The following is a 16,062-nucleotide window of genomic DNA, read 5'->3' as shown; positions in this document are numbered from 1 at the left end:
AAACTATTTCAAGGTGTTTTGCTTTTGTGCCAAAATCAAGAACTTTCCAAAACATGTAGTTCTCATAAACATTTTAATCCATTCTACATAGAATTTTCCACATACATTTTTTTCAATTATTATGCTTATTGACTGTGTATTTGCCTAATTATCACAACAATAAGATTAATAAATATTAATTTTTACAGGAATAGCAGACTCTATGGTAGCATGAAAAATATGTATATATTGGATGAATACATTGAAATCAAAGAATCTCTCACTGAAATCAGAGGGAAAGCAAATATCACATGGAAATCATACAATGAATGAAATTATAAGAAATGCAAAAGAATGCCATTTAATACTTAAATAAAGTATTGCATGAATGAGTAATAAAAATAATAATAATAAAATAAAATAATATGTGTACATTCAAGTTATATGAGTTCTTACCTAGACCCTACATTTAAAAGATATAGAAAGTAGGAATGTTTGGGGGAGTTCATTAAAAAACATTTATTTAAAAAAAAAACAGGTTTTTAATGTTGTTCTAAATATCATAATTTTATTATTAACAAACATTCCACTACTTTCACTAGGCTTTCAAATTCAGTTCCTATAATACACAAGACCATTTTCATTAAACATGTAATTGATCACAATATCAGGCATATTAGAGTTCATAGGGACTGGGCAGCTATAAAAGACTTGAATAAATAAGGAAAAATAAATATTGTCAGAAATCCTCTGGAAAGTCCAGTCCTAACACAAAAAAGTCTGAATCAGTGGCTTCAAGTCCAGAATGCTGTGGAAACAATTATGTGACTTTATAATGTCAAAGTTTGGATAAATACTTCAAGCTACCTTGCTAAAATCAAATCACCAGTGTTTATATATTATATTATATTATATTATATTATATTATATTATATTATATTATATTATATTATATTAGCAACTACCTATTGCTAAATATTGGGAGTAACATCTGGATTTAAACATCATTGACTGTTCCATATAGAATGAACATGGGTATATGCTATTTTTATCTTTTGTCTCAAAGAACAAAATTATGCCATGGAGAAAATGTCTGATTTCTTTTTCTGCTTCCCACTCATTTTGAAAAAAAAAAAATTATTCTGAAACTTCTTTCAAGGCAGAAGATAATTTTGATGAATTTCTATCTGGAGTATAATTTTATTATTTTACTTATATGCCCTGGTATGTGTTTTTGTTCTGTTTTATTGTAAATCATCTCCTCAGATGTCTGAAACCTCTTCACCTTTTCATGCTTCAATTAAATCTCATGGGAAGAAATCAGAAGGGGATTCTTCCCATGAGATTTTCACAATAGGAAGTGTGGGCAATCAGAAAGGCTTCAACAAAACCCAAGCCTAACATCTTGTACCATCTGCAGAAATAAACGGAGAAACACTACAATGAGAGATTTGAAAGAAATTCTCAAACAGCCCCAGAAGAACATGAAAAAAAATCAGAAGACTCTTTTAAGACAATGCAGGGCAGATATCAGTAAAACATTACAAGAAAATATCATGGACCCGTATCTGATTTAAAAATCTATAGATATAATATACTAGCTCTAAACAGGATTGGCCAGATGCTCAGATAAGCTTACAGATATTGGAGATTAAGTTTACTTTTCCCATGGGATCTTAACAAAACCTGTTGAATTTAGAGGAGAGAAACTGACATAGTCCAGACGCTTTCCTGAAGTTTCCTCTGCCACTATTCATTTCATCAATAATCTAGAAAAGATGGCCTTGTGTTGTATTTGAGTAGACTTAAAACACAATCAAATATATTAAACAACATGCATTTTGTACAGTATTAATACATAATTAGCCACATTATTAGAAGCATTAAATTGTATCCAGCATATTCTAAAGCTGTCAATTGACACAAATAATCAAGAAATAAGTTCAAAGATTGCAAAAATTAAAGAGTTTGAACAAAAGAAAGCAAAGCAATGAATAGAGCCAATTATAGATTTTTCAAGCACTTGATGTAGTCTCCAGCCAATTTGATCTTCATCCACAGTCTTCTGGCCATCACATTCAGTAATGAGTTTGATTAATGGTACAGGATTCATGTATTTTTTAAGGGTATGCTGGTGGTGGTATTCCTGTGCATCTGAGTGGTCAGATGGGTAATTATCTTCCTTGTGAGAATTATTTTACTATGACATATGCAGGTTTGTTTACTTGCAAGCAGAAGGATAGTACAGAATTTTTTTTAAAAAAAGCTTAAGTTATATTCCATTAATCTAGTGCATTTTTTCTCAACCCTAACAACTTTAAGTTCCCATATCCCCTTATGCATCCTGCTTGTTCGCTCCCCATCTTTTTTATTTTTTTATTGTAATTCTATTTTTATTGTTTTAGATGTATTTATATTTTATGGTTTTAATACTTTCAAGGCTATAAGCCACCCAGAGTTGTTTTGAAATGAGATGGGCAGCAAATAAAGAAATAAACAAGATGTGTGGATAGAATCAAGATCACACAAAGTATTAGTACCGCTTTATAAAACCGTAGTGAGACCACAACTGGAATACTGCAACCAATTTTGGTCACCATATCACAAAAAAGATGTTGAGCAACTAAGATGATCCAAGGCTTGGAGACTAAAATATATGAAGAACAGCTGCAGGACTTGGGTTTGGCTAGTCTAAAGAAAAGAAGAAACAAGGGCAACATGATAGCAGTATTCCAGTATTTGAGGGGCTGCCACAAAGAAGAGGTGGTCAAATTATTCTCCAAAGCACCAGAGGGCAAGACAAGAAACAATAGTTGGAAACTGATCAAAGAGAGAAACAACCTGGAATTAAGGAGAAACTTCCTAACATTGACCAGTGGAACAGCTTGCCTTCAGAAATCATGGGCACTCCATCACTGGAGATTTTTAAGGAGATACAGGACATTCACTTGTCTGAGATGGTATAGGTTCTTCTGCTTGAGCAGGGGGCTGGTCTAGAAGACCTTCAAGGTCACTTCCAGCTCTATTCTATTCAATCCCAGGATTCAAGCCTGGGAATTAAAGCTCATAAATCTTAAACTTTCTAAGATTGAGAAATACTGATTTGGTCTGATAGCTGCAATGCTAGATTTGGCGCAAAGACATAGGTCTATCACAAAGACAAAGTGGTAGACATAGGTGGAAAAGTTACTTCAAGATATTGCTTCCATTAAAGCAATTGATTCTCTTGGATGTGTGATGTGTAATGTGTAATGTTAGGTAAAGATTGTTATAAGAAGTACATGTCAACCTCCACCTGAAATCCCCACCAAGAAACACACCAGAGTCAAAGTGTCCTCTAATGTTGTCTTTAATGGGTTGAATCATAGCGGCAAGTCAGAAAGCAAAAGCTGGCTCTAACGAAAAGGTGGGAAGCGGTTAATTAAATGAATCATTCTCCTCCTCTCTCCTCTGACTGGACATGTCACACTGTCCAATCAAAACACAATTGTTTGTTATGAGAACCGTTCTCTGTTCACCAAAACAGACCTTTCAGTTCTCTGTTTTCTCATGATAATAAGCCACCTGTGGCTTCCATTCTGTTTTTCCATTGCCCCTCCCCACTCTGTAGGCAAGCTAAAGGCATGCAGTGGTCTTAAAGGCAGCCAGGTTCTTAACTGGACACTATAATTTTGGGAGATGCAGATAAGGAGAAGGAGCAGTATGGCCACAATTTATTTTGAAGGCAAATGTACACATGTAAGCCAGATGAAGATTTCATAGAAATCAAACATGGAGGAGAGGGAGGTAAAACAGATAAGAAACTGTAATGCAGCAAGTCACGATTGATGTAGCAACCTAATAGTCAATGAAAGGAGAGCGGAAATGGTACATGATAGAATATATCCGACAAAAGATTTTTTAAAAAGGCTAGGTGGGGGTCTGGTCAGACTATCAATTTTGAGTGCTCCTGATTTCTCCAATCTCTGCATATCACTTAGCTAGGGTGCAGCTGGGCAGATGAATATGTGTGTTTGCAGTGATGCTTAAACAATTGTATTTAGTAAACCTTTTGCATGTCAAGATTCTCTGTGTACTGCATGTTTCACTAAGCATTTAATTACTGCATAAGCTCCCAACTCTTTCATTTGCAACAGAACTAAGGAAAAGTATTGTTACTCGGTGGGGATAGGGGAGTTTATTGAAAAAACACTGAGGCAGAGGGGTATTTATTTTGGCTATTACTTTTTCAGATTGTTATAGTTAAATCACATTTTTTTATCATCTAAACTTCAAAGAATACACTATTCCATGGATATGGATGTAAGAAAATATCAATTGCTTAATGCTGCTTATTAACACATTATATTTGTCTAAGAATTACCACTTGCATTTCAACGGCTCATTAGATCTAATAATCCATGCTGTAAATTCACTTCTATATATGATCATCATTCTGTGGTTATGACTCAGATGTCTTTTTAAAATTTCCTTTAGGAAATCAAATAGCATACATAGCATTCCCTTTAAAAGTTTACCATCCAAATACATAGATGTACAAAGATTCTTAAGATGCTTTGGGCATTTCCTGATTTGCCCTCTGCTTTTAACCGATTTGCCTTTTATCTAATATGCTAATAATCTCTTCCATTGCAATTAGCCCTGAGCTTTATTAGAACTGTAGCTTAACCTTTTGCCGTTCTATTTCACTTTAGCTCAGTGACTTAGCTTATGTTTTCCAATTAGTTTACTAAGTGCATGTTTTTTTTTACATCCAACTTAATAAAGTTAGATTTTTACAAAAAAAAAAAAATCCATATTCTGGCTAATTCTGCCCATAGCTATTTGCAGTTTGGTCTCTCCATCAGTGTCCCAAATCATTTATGTTGGCACTGAGCCATCTACAGCACAGAAGGACTACATTGTACTAAAGTATCTGTCCTGGAATTCAGCATTCATGGTTATTTAAAGCTAGATGTAGATAATCTAGGTTTTTCTTCCAAAGGCCCAGCTGCATTCATTTAAATGATTACATATCTAGCAATGTCTGATTATGCTTGCTAGCATAAAACACAGCTGCATTCGTTTAAGACATTACATGCTGAAATGTGTAGGGGCTGTACTTTGGTCTTTCAGAAATTAGAAAGGATTTTTGTATGGATCAGATTTGGTCATTCAAGTGTGGCTTGATTATAAGCTTTTAATAATTCATTTACTTCCCTGCTGCTGCTGCTGCTTCTGTTATTGTTTTCCCAGACTGGAATGTATCTTTCTCCTGAACATTTTAACAGTTTGTTTTTTTCTCCCATTGCAACATCACATATTACATGAATACATTAAATACGATTGATTTATGTGAGGCAGGTGAATATTATACTATTAGTTACTACCAGTAAGTGGCAATTGCTTACAATAATTTGGTATTTGTATGCAACCAAGGTTTTAAACTATCTCAGTTCTCTAAAACAACTGTGTACATTCATCAGGTGATGGCAATCGGATTCAAATTTGCACTTTACAGCAGACTGGTTCACATCCTCACCATCATAATATTTAGTCTTTGTTTTAAGAGAGAAGAGACATTGCTCAGTCCTGATCTAAGGAGGAGGCGAAAGACAAATCGTATCGTCTCATCTTAGAAATACTAGGAAATAGTGTTGCCCAGTCAAAAGCAAGATGCAGTCCTTATACCAAAAGAGGATTGTATGCTTAGTGTAACATGCTTGAGACCTTTCTTTTGGCACTGAATAGCAATTCAGAATTCAGTTATATTTTGCAGTCCCTAAATATTACGAGGTCTGACTTTTTGACAACCAATCAGACCAAGTTTCAATACAATCACCAAATGCGTTCCTTAGAACATGAAGCAAGAAAAGCTTCTAAAGAGAAAATGGGTGGTAGACAAACAATCACACCATGTTTTGTTAGGTCTGAGTTTGAGTGACAGAACTCAGATCAACTGGAAACATTTGAATTATGAACTAGTTCTGTCTGTTAAGCACTGGGCTTCAGTGCCCTTAATGTTCTAGCCTTACTTCACTACAGCTGGTTCAGAATGCAATAGTGATGGGTGAGAATAATAAGTTCACCTTAAGCACCCATGTAGCACTATGCTCAGAGAACTGCCCTAGATGTCAGGCTTGTCCCAGCCTGGGCAATTAGGAAAAAAGACCCTCAACTCTATTTGCAGTGAAACATATATTTTTACTAAAGCCAAGTGGTTACAGCACAGAAAAAGCCAGATCTGAAGATTCTTACGTAAAGCCGTTACTTTTCTCCTCTCCCAGGCCCTCCCACCTGGACATCTTACTAGTATCCAATAAAGTTCATATTAGTTGTTTTGGTAACAGTTCTGAAGTTTGGTGCCTCTTTGATAAGCATTCACATTCCATTCCCATGCCTGTGTCCTTGGATCATTCAACAGGTGTCTCTGGTTGGCACATCTGGTTCCTGTCACACACCCCCTTCCTGCATTATCTCTTCTCTCCCCCTGTACTTTATGACAGGGTGCCATCAAAGCGAAGTAGGCTGAAGCAGTGTGATGGCAGATCTGACACTAGGTTCTATATCAGGGGTCATCAAACTTGGCCCTTTTATGACTTGTGGACTTCAACTCCCAGAATTCCTCAGCCAGGGTGCCTGGCTGAGGAATTTTGGGAGTTGAAGTCCACAAGTCATAAGAGGGCCAAGTTTGAAGACCCCTATTCTAGATACAATTCAAAGTGTTGATTATTACCTTATATCCCTTCATGGGTTGAGATCTGGTTATCCATAGAGCCTCCTTCTTTTGGTACCACCAGTCTACCAGTCCTGGCAAATGTTCCTATGTGTCCTCTTACTAGAGAGGTTACTTTTTCAGAGGCTGGGTGAAATGTATCTATTCAGAAACTGCAACTCTGTGGAATAGCAGTCCTTAATTTACAATTAGCTTCTTCTTTCTCAGTTTTAGGAAGCTAATAAAAATCTGATTGTTCCACCAAGGCAGGGAGGCTAGATTGCCATAATTGCCTCTCAGATGTGAGAAGGTGTTCCTTTATTATCACTAATGCTTTTATTAGGGACTGCTGCTTCCATAAGAATTTTTCTAGCTGTTGATTCTTAACTGATGTAATCCCAATTATATATTCGGCAGTTGTCTGCTCTTTGGAGTCAACAGGTTGTAATGGCCAATACTCTCTGTAGGAAAGTAAACCAGGAAATAAAATTGCTTCCCATTATGAAAGGGAGATGAAGCTTCAAGAGAAAAAGGGAAGCCAAAGCTTCTTTGTGGAGTAGGAGATAGAGACAATTGAGGGAAAACTGGGAATCATTCTGCTCTTAGCAGTTATAATATCCTGCCATTTCTGAAGTTAGTCCAATCATACTGTCCCTATTTGCTGAGTCTGCAGTATCAGAAGCTGCATTTTGTGTTGGCAAATCACAAGAGACAGCTTCTGGCAGGGCTAATACAGTAGAATTCAGCCAACTTACTGAAACTGTGTGATAAAAGAAATGTTAAAGGTCTACTGCTTACAAAGTGGATCTTTTCTAAGACTTAATAAAAAAAGGAGAGATTTAGTAGTGCATTAGAATTGTAATGGTATTTGTCAGTATGGGCCAAACAAACATATATAACTCTACAGCCTCTCTTGTTCAGAGGATGATAAATCGGTGTTTTAGGGATAAGACACTGTCTCAATTTTTCTTTGATCTTCTATAAAAGTTGTGGCTTTTCAGAAAAACTAGACTTGTGCACAATTTCATTTTGTTAATTCCCCACACACCAAAGCAGTTGAAAAGTTGGGTGAAGAGCAGCAGGATAAAATATGCTCCCAGTTCTTTCTTGCTATGCAAACTGCTGAATGATTTAGTATAGGACTAATGGTTTTACATTAGGCATTTATCACAAATATTAACAAAACCATTAAGTTTAATTAATCAAATGTACACCATTACACCCCAAGGCATTTTCCAATGAAATCATTTGGAAAGATGAAAACAGACAAATAAAGTGAAAACTTGGGTGCAATTTATTTAGTATTTAGAAATTAGATGATGCTGATGGTGCCATGTGTGTAATAGTTGGACTGCCAAGCATTGGGTTCAAATATCAGCTGAACCATAAAGTTAATAAGATAAGTTTGGAGCACAGATATCCTAAACATCTACAGTTAAAAATCAACTGAGGGGATTGGAAAGTCTTCAGAAGAATCTGGAAAATTTGTTATAGGTTCTTTACTATATGGGCCTGAATTTGGATAATTTATAAAGGTATATCTCTGATTTTTAAAGTGCAAATTGTAGATTATTGTACTGGTAGCCTACAAAGGTTTACCAGATATTTTGTCATTGCTTCCCCACATTCAAAAGTCAGAGCCAACAGACCACTTCAACTTCACTGCTCTTTGTTATTGACAATTTACCTCTGTTTTGCTAACTGGAACCATGATTTTGTCCCAGCAACTCAACAGAAGAGGGTGAGAATCCAGTCATTCTCTAGACTCTAAGATATCTGCTAAAGAACATTCTTGATAGCAAATTCATGCCAAGAATGGTTATTTTGGCATGAAAGGCTTAACAATTCTAGTGGTAAATAAATACTTAAATTTTGAATTAAATATTTTGGTACAAAACTTAGTTTTAGCAATAATAAAGCAAACACAATTTTAGATCATAAAGCCTAAAAGAACCAATCTGTATAGTGGTTAAGGTGCCTAGAAACCAGGAAACTATGCGTTTAACTTCCACCTTAGGCATGAAAATCAGCAACTTTAGGCCATCATCCTCTCTTAACCCAACTCACCAGGTTGTTGTTGTGCGGAAAATAGGAAGGAAAAGGAGTGTTAGGTATGTTCTTTACCTTGAGTTATTTATAACATAATTAAGGCGGGATAAAGATATATAAGTAAACGAGTAAATAAATAAAATAATCTTATTCACCCAGAAATGTAAATTCCTTTACAACAGGGGTATCAAACTGCCAGTCCGCAGTCTGGATGTGTCATCCAGAAGCCACACCCACCCCATTGCTGGCAATGGCAAAACCGTCCCAATACATTGTGCGACATCACGTGACGTGGCAAGTTTGACATGTCTGCTTTATATCTAATGGTGAAAAACTGACAGGGAATATTTCTCTAATGAGAGGTCCTCATTTTCTAAATGTTTATTTTCTGGTCCTTAACTGCAGAAAGTTTGATAAACCCTAATTTAAAATTATTTAAGTCAACTTGCTTAACTTTTCAAAGAATAATTTAAGTTAATTTAAGGAGCATAGAGGCATAGTGGCTAGAATGCAGCATTGCAGGCTAACTCTGTCCACAGCCTTGAGTTAATTCTGACTGACTCAAGGTTGATTCAGCCTTCCAGCTTTCCGAGGTCAGTCAAATGAGGACCCAGATTGTTGGGGGTCAATAAGCTGACATTGTAAACTGCTTAGAGAGGGCTGTAAAATACTATGAAGCAGTATATAAGTCTAAGTGCTCCTGCTATTGCCATTGCTAATATTTGTCTTTGTGTGCAAAGCAATATGCATGTATTTATTTGTATATTTTTTTACTTATCAAATAGGCATCCATATGAGAAACATGCTTATTTACATTTGTAATATAAATGTAATAAAAGACTACTTAGCAATTCATCAAGCAAAAATCAACTACTGTGAAGACTTATTGAGCTGATTAATGGTCAACTCAACTCTAACAGAATGTCTGTTTTTCCCCCTCTTAATTAATTTTTCTCTTAATTTCTACATATAAATAAGAAACACAAAATTTGCTGTACAACTTTTATGTTGTTAATTAATCAGAACATCTTTAAAAGATTGTAAAAGTGCTACCAATATAATGTTCCTTGATTTCAAGAAAATATTTGACAAAATACTCATAGCATTCTGATTATTTATGTACTTGACAAATGCCACCTCAGTCATAGGATTAAAATGATATAAAAATATAGACAGGCATCAGTTTGGCATAGCACTGAGCTAGAAATTGGAACTCCTGCATTAAATATAAAGTCAGCTAGGTCACCTTGGGCCAGTTACTCTCTCTCGGCTGTAGAAAGGAGATAATGGCAAACCACATCTGAAAACTTTCCCAAAAAACTGTCCTGGAAGTTACCAGGAGCCAGTAATGACCAGGATCCATAATAATCCATAACTAATCTCAAGCACCAAAGTCTAACTCACAGAAAGAATATTAACCTGAGGAGACAACAAAACATATTCAGATTTATGAAGGACTAGGACAATCTGATTATTAAAGTACTGAATTGCATATTAGATGACATGACAGTTAACTGAAGGGTTTATTGGCTCATCAATGACAATACATCAAATGATAGAGAGGACTTAGGGGCCCTGGGTCTAAACTTTTTGATATTTTTTATTATTACTTTAATAAAAAATAAAGGGGATTTTTATCAGATTTGAAAAGGACATTAATTAGTATTAAGAGACAGAAAGTTCAAGATTATATTAGAAATGGTCTGAAAATAGCAGTAACAAAACTAACAGAAACAAATGTTCTTAATATAAAAATGAAATATGAAAAAAACTTATTAAGAAATATCAGTGTGAATTATGAGACCATGTCACATAAAGAGTAATGGAAAAAAACTTGAATTGTTTGTTTTTAAGAGAATATTGAAAATAGATCTGGTGGCATTCTAGAAATACTTGAAAAAATATCTCTCAGAACAAGGTCAAGATTTGTCCTCTATCATTCTAGAAGGTAGACCAAAGAAAAATAAATGTATAAGTAAATAAATTATGATTTAATACTAGGAGAAAAAATCCCATAATAAAGAGGATACTCTTAGATGTGGGATTTTCCTCTTCATTAAATATGTCAGTTTGAAGCTAAAGCAGCTACCAAAATTTCTCTATTGTGAATTCCTGCAGTGATAAAAAAAAACCAGTCATATTTGATTTGATTACTATCCCCTTGAAACTGCATGCATCTTTGATTCCATTAATAAGTATAAAAATATTTCATTCAGGACAAGTTTGCCTTCTTTTTGAAATAATTTGAAAAGCCATTTTTCTCCTACCAAACTGAATTCAATCTCATAGAGGGAAAATAAAAATATCCAAAGAAATTTTCTTCTACATAAAACAAGTATGTAAGATCAAAACTGTTGTTATATTATTATCACATTGTATTTTTTTTCTATTTTTCTATACTGAATTATTTTATTGTGCTTTTACTCAGTTGAGTATTGGCACCTTAAGGCTGCTGAGAAACTGTTTCATTGCCGGCATCTTTGCAAGCAGCCTCAGGCAAAATGATATCTTACTTGAGGTCACTGAAAAATTCAAGAGGCCGTTTGCTAATAAAAAAAGCAAGAGTTTGACATTTTACACCATACTTGGGTTTCCACAAACAAACAACTTATTGCATCCCAATATCAGACTCTGACTCCAGAGGTAATTAGCCCTCATAGATGTGAGCATTTTACCCATAGGCGCAAAGACAGAACTTTCTGATAGATGGAAACCAAAAGTGTATCTAGAAAGTGTAACTTGAAATTTTCACTCAATAACTCATCATGTACAATACAGAGAATGGGCCTACAGGCAAAAAGAAAAAAAAAAGAGAGAGAGAAAAAGAGAAAGATAAAAGAATGCCTTACAGAAAGAAGCACACAAAGAAGACCAACCCTGCTCAGTGGGAAAGAGCCTGTGGCAAAATATCTTCAAATGAGGAACAGCAACATTTGATTTATGATTTCATTGCCATTTTTAGTCAAGAGATATCATGCTGGTAAACCAATACAGGTAGTGCTTGACTTACAAACATAATTGAGTCCAAAATTTCTGTTGCTAAGCAAGGCAGTAACTGAATTACACCCCATTTTATGACATTTTTTTTGCTTTATGTTTAATCAGTTAAATAATAATAGCATGAAGTTTCTAAATTAAATAATTTGCCCCAAACATAGAACCTGGTGCAATTGTCTGCATGGAGAGGAAGACACAGTTCAGGTAACAATGTAGCATTTGTGGCTTCTTCTCTGATCTGGGCACAAATGATGTTTGTGGGTGGACAACTTAGATGAACATGGAGATGATTAATCTTACAGCAATTTCTCAAAGGCACAACTTCCTCTTAGCAGTGCAATCATATTGAAAAAGTCTTAAGAGATATCATGTATGATATCTGCTTTTGTTGCTTTTGTAATATATTGAAATATGAAAAAGCAGAGAAGTTATAGCTACTGAAATATTACTGATTTGGTAATCAATCATTAAGGCCTTCTTTACCCTTATATATTCATAATCAAGCCAGTGTTTATGGTTTGCAACATGTATATAGACTTCATATAGATGGTATTATAAAAGCCAGATTAATTTTGATGGTGTCGTGTCTAGATTTGAAATCTAAGCAGACTCAGGCCTGGTTTGACTTTGATAGTAGACTAGTAGAACATACAAGCCTTTAATTTAAACTGGAAATATCCTGGAAGAATAGAAAAGGTAAGTAATTTATTTATTTCATGGCAGTGTTTGTGAAATTGCCAGGAGTCAAGTTCAGATCAGAGACTTTAGCAGTCAATTGCCAGACTATCAGATATTATCAAAGAGGGAAATTGGAAAACGTCTTTGATTTTAAATAGTTCCAAAGATATTTCCCTAGTTTCAGACACTACTTGACCCATATATTCAGAAGCTGTGTCTTTCTAGTTATACAGTAAGCAACCTCTAGGCATTTGCTTCCTTTGAAGTCATCCCAAAGATGCTTTTTTCATGAGGCAACTGGACTTTCTTGGTTTTTTTTAAAGATGTTTTGCTTCTCATCCAAGAAGCTTCTTCAGCTCTGACTGGGTGGTGGGCAATAGAAGGATTTATACTTCTTACAGACAGCTGGTCATTTGCATTCTTTTAGTGAGTAGTTAGTGCTACCTGGAGGCTTATCTGTGTCTTCAGAGCCTTCTTGGAACTTTTGAAAGATCTGTGTGGTAGACTGGAGATAGATGATGTCATATCCTGCCCCCTCTGTTGAGAGAGGGCTGTTCAGTTTTGACACAGATGGCCTCTCTGACCCTTCTTTCAAACCAGCGGTCCTCTATGTCCAAAATATGGACTTTGCTGTCTTCGAAAGAGTTCCCTTTGTCTTTGAAATGCAGATGGACTGCTGAACCTTGTCCTAATGGGTTTGCTCTCCTATGTTATGCCATACATTTATGAAGCTGTTGTTTCATACAAAACAAAATAACATCTTCATAAATGTATGGCACAACAAATGTCTTCAAAGAAAAACAAGAAAGTCCAGTTGCCTCATGAAAAAGCATCTTTGGGATAACTATGACCTGGATGACTGAGAATCTCCATAGACACTTCCCTTGAAGGTATAATTCAAGAACTAGAGATAAATTATAACTATCTGGCTGACCTCCTATGGCAGCATTGTCAGCTGACTTGTATAGATAAACGCTATCATTTAATTTATGGCATCAGATAAATTCTAAATAACTCTTTTACTGCATCTCCCTGGGCCACTCTTTTAGGATTTTAAGAACTAGTTCATTTGTCAATAGCATAAAGCAAAGACTTTCAACATTTCATTGGTTTTCTTTCCTGAGTAACATCTACTTTTATCATTTTGGTAGGTATATTATACAATCTCATGTATAATTCATTCACAGACATTCAGTCTTATACACATATTAACATTGTAAGCTAGAATTATTTGCATCTCTGGCTGAATAAACTTTCATTGTGTTAACAATATTTCATTCTGGTCTAGCCTAAGTTTTCCGGTCTAAATCTTTGTACATTCTGGTAGGCAGAAATAAAAATTCATAATCAAAAGAGTCACATAGCAAGTGTCACTACTACCACTAAGGACCTGTCGGATCATGAGCCTAATTTACTCACTAATGCCTTGAGTTTGGTGGAGGTAAGAAAGTGTACTTCTTGAGGGTTTTGCATTATAAATTAACCCATTTCAATCATTTAGCTGTAATAAACTAATATAGAAAGAGTAGACTGACTGTCACCATGCTTGATGCCCATGTGCATTTATGCGTTTAAAGAGTTCAGAAATTTTCAGGTTTTGGAAAGTTTCTGTCTATGTATGTGCATGTCTATAGACTTGTGGTTGGCAGATGGCATCAGAAGGCTACTACAAAAATGATTTATTCCAGTTCTGACTAGTGTGGCTTTTATTACAGGAAAAGAGATTGTGTGTGGGATGATCCCCATACGTGCACATTAATTCTGATAAAAAATGCAATTCTTAGAATAGGGAAATCAGGTAGGATTTAAATCTCTTTCCATGTGGTCATCAGGCTTACAACAGAAAAGGATGATTGTGTAGAACATGGGTGTCAAACTTGATTGTGTCATGTGATGTATCATGATGAATCACAACATTTTTTTGCCTTTGAGGAGCCAGGATGGGCATGGCCTGCACGTGATGCTTCTGGCCCATGGGCCACCAGTTTGACATCCCTAGTGTAGAGGGAGTTGCCTGGTCATTTGGAAGGCAGAATCTTGGTGAAGTAGATAAGACAAGTGGAATCTTTAGAAGCTAAGCATCGATTGTTTTTTTCAAAGATAAGTCAAATCTTTTTCCTTAACTGATATATGGGCTGAGGAAGAAGCCCAAGTAACTTGCAAGTAAGAAACTGAAAGTATTGTCAAGTAGTTTCTTCCTCCAAAACATTCTTTTCAAAGACATGCTAATGAACTCAAGTTTGCACTGATCCCTACCTATGTTAGGTAGGAATTTAGTAAGAAATTTCAAGTGAGGTTTCATTCTCATTTTTACTTTTGGGTGCAAATATATTATTAATAATAATAATAATAATAATAATAATAATAATAATAATAATAATAGTAAAGTTGGAAGGGACCTTGGAGGTCATCTAGTCCAACCCCCTGCTCAGGCAGGAAACCCTATACCATTTCAGACAAATGGCTGTCCAGTCTCTTCTTAAAAGCTTCCAGTGTTGGAGCATTTACCGCTTCTGGAGGTAGATTATTCCACTGGTTAATTGTTCTACTGTAACTGTCAGGAAGTTTCTCCTTAGTTCTAGGTTGCTTCTCTCCTTGATTAGTTTCCACCTGTTGCTTCTTGTTCTGCCTTCAGGTGCTTTGGGAAATAGCTTGATTCCTTCTTCTTTGTGGCAGCCCCTGAGATATTGGAATATTCAACAACCATGTTCATTTTTCTGTTACTTGCATTTATGACAAACCTCTTGGCTATGTAAAAGAACAAAAGGTTCAATTAAGCTTCCTTAATAACTCATAATGATTCAAAATGTAACCCAGTAGTTACTCCACTATGAATTAGCCCAGTGTTTCTCAACCTTGACAATTTTAAGGCATGTGGACTTCAACGCCCAGAATTCCACAAATTAGCCCATTGAAAAGTTTTAAAAATTTATTTATTTATTTTATTTTTAAAATTTATAAGCCGCCCCACTCCCGAAGGACTCTGGGCAGCTAACAATAAAAAACACATAAAACTGTCAATGCTGCAAATACTGTATATTCTTGCTTTGACAATATGCAAAACTGTCTGGCATTTATTGGGTTAATACTTAGCTTAGACTGGGCGGGGGAAAAAAGCCCGGGAAAGAAAGAGGAAGTAAACGTTTGACCTTCTCACTAATTGGATAATGTGACCTGTGACTGCATGAGAAGGGAGGGGTTGAGCAAGGAAAGCTTGATGCCAGCGACCGGAAGTTCAGATTCTGGCATCAATTAGTCCAATGGTGACCGGCATAATTTGTAGCTCTGCAAATAAAGACTTTAGGAAACATGCCTGAAAGTTCTTTGAAGTGCTTCATTAGTCGGAACATGTGACATCATGCCAGAATCCACACTCTTTTCAAACGATCTACGTCCCGATTTATCAACAGCAGCCTCGAGGGAGATCTCATTATGGAGAAAAAAAAAATTGCCTGAAACCAGCCCCGTAGCTGCAGCAGTTTCCCCGGGGGGGAAAGCGACAGCCAGCAAGCCGGGGGAGGGAGAAATTTGGCAGATTTCCCAGCTGAGAGCGAAGACTTCAAAAGCAGCATGGACAGATAACACAGTTATGGGTGAGTCATTGGAAAGATTTCAAAACTTAGAAATGAGAAACAGAAAACAGTCCCTACAAAGTGAAACCTTCA

Source organism: Crotalus tigris, unplaced genomic scaffold, assembly GCF_016545835.1.
Source record: "Crotalus tigris isolate CLP2741 ecotype Arizona unplaced genomic scaffold, ASM1654583v1 scf7180000017961.1242950, whole genome shotgun sequence".
Taxonomy (NCBI): Eukaryota; Metazoa; Chordata; class Lepidosauria; order Squamata; family Viperidae; genus Crotalus; species Crotalus tigris.
Note: the sequence above shows the minus strand (reverse complement) of the source record.